Source organism: Zalophus californianus, chromosome 11 (assembly GCF_009762305.2).
Source record: "Zalophus californianus isolate mZalCal1 chromosome 11, mZalCal1.pri.v2, whole genome shotgun sequence".
Taxonomy (NCBI): domain Eukaryota; kingdom Metazoa; phylum Chordata; class Mammalia; order Carnivora; family Otariidae; genus Zalophus; species Zalophus californianus.
The window spans coordinates 36214165-36216224 of NC_045605.1; the positions used below are offsets into that span (position 1 = coordinate 36214165).

Sequence of the window (2060 nt, forward strand, 5' to 3'; positions counted from 1 at the left end):
CTTCCCCACCTTGTGCTCTCTCTCTTTTTCTCAAATAAACAAATAAATCTTTTAAAAAAAAAAGAAAATGGCACTTTATCTGTGATCTTTCTCCAAAAAAAAAAAACCATAATCTCAGTCTAATTAGAAAAAAAAAGACAAATCTCATTTGAGGGATACATTATAAAATATCTGACCAATACTTTTTTTTTTTTTGGTGAAAAAAATTAATTTAGATTTAACCAGCTGGACTCAGTTTAGATGATTCCAATTTTGTTGGCAACATCCAAAGCATCATAGTCAGGAGCCAGTCGAACATATGCCTTCTTCTCTCCATCAGGCCTGATCAAGGTGTTGACCTTGGCCATGTCAGTGTCCTAGAGCTTCTTCACAGCCTGTTTGATCTGGTGCTTATTGGCCTTGACATCCAAAATGAACACAAGCGTGTTGTTGTCTTCTATTTTCTTCATGGCTGACTCAGTGGTCAGGAGGAACTTGATGATGGCATAGTGATCAAGCTTGTTTTTCCTGGGGGCGCTCTTTGGAGGATATTTGGGCTGCTTCCGCAGACGCAGTGTCTTGGGTCGTCGGAACGTAGGTGACGTGCGGATTTTCTTTTTTTTTTGTGACTGTGGACGCCTTTCAGCACCGCTTTCTTGGCCTTCAAAGCCTTTGCTTTGGCTTCGGCTTTGGGAGGGGCAGGGGCTTCCTTCGTAGCCTTCGGCGCCATCTTCGTAAAAGGTGACCAATACTTCTCTTAACTGTCAAGATCATTAAGAACAGGTTTGAATAATTTTCTGCATCTATTGAGATGTTCATAGGGCTTTTATCTCATTTTGTTAATGTGATGTATCATGTTGATTGATTTGCAAATATTGAACTATGCTTGCAACCCAGGAATAAATCCCACTTGATTACGGGGAATATTTTTTAATGTATTATTGAATGAGGTTCGCTAATTTTTTTGTTGAAAATTTTTGCATCTATGTTCCTAAGGGATATTGGCCTGTAGTTCTTTTTGCGGGGGGCAGGGGCATTTGTCTGGTTTTGGTATCAGGATAATTCTAGCTTTGTAGAATGAATTTGGAAGCTTTTCTTCCTCTTCTATTTTTCGGAATAATTTGAGAAAAATAGGCATTAACTTTTCTTTAAACATTTGGTAGAGTTCACTTGAAGCCATCTGGTCACAGACTTTTGTTTGTTGGGAGGGATTTTTTGTTTTGTTTTGTTTTGTTTGTTTTGTTTGTTTTGTTTTTACTACTGATTCCATTTTGTTCTTAATAATCAATCTGTTCAGATTTTCAATTTCCTCTTGATTCAGTTTTGGAAAATTTTATGTTTCTAGAAATTTATTTATTTCTTCTAGGTTGTCCAATTGGTCGACATATAATCATTTGTAGTCTCTTACAATCCTTTGTATTTCTGTGATGTTGATTGTTAATTCACCTCTTTGATTTCTGGTATTATTTATTGAGTCCTCTCTTTGTCTTTTCATAAATCTGGCTAAAGGTTTGTCAGGTTTATATTTTCAAAGAACCACTTCTTGGTTTCACTGATCTTTTTTTTTTTTTTAGTTTATTTCATTTATTTTCACTCTGAACTTTATTATTCCCTCTTTCTACTGGTTTGAGGCTTTGTTTGTTCTTCTTATTCTAGTTGTTTTAGAAGCAAGATTAAATTGTTTATTTGAAATTATTCTTAGTTCTTGAGGTAGATCTGTATTGCTATAAACCTCCCTCTTAGAACTGCTTTTGCTGCACCCCAAAGATTTGGATCATTGTGTTTTCATTTTTCTTTGTCTCCATGTAAACATCCATTTTTATCACCAACATCCATTCATGATAAAAACTCTCAACAAAGTGGGTTTAAAGAAAACATATCTGAACATAGTAAAGGTTATATATGACAAACCCATGGCTAACATCATACTCAATAGTGAAAAACCAAAAGTTTTTTCTCTAAGATCAGAATCAAGACAAGGATATCCACTCTCACCAATTTTATTTAACATAGTACTAGGCCACAAAGATCAGAAGAAATGAAATAAAAGTCATCCAGTTTGGTAGGCAAGAAGTAAAACT

General features: G+C 35.0%; 1 pseudogene; it reads right to left on the reverse strand.

Moving 5' to 3' along the window:
* Window positions 1–236: 236 nt before the first annotated feature.
* On the reverse strand, window positions 237–709 carry LOC113914828 (annotated as a pseudogene).
* Between the last annotated feature and the right edge of the window lie 1351 nt (window positions 710–2060).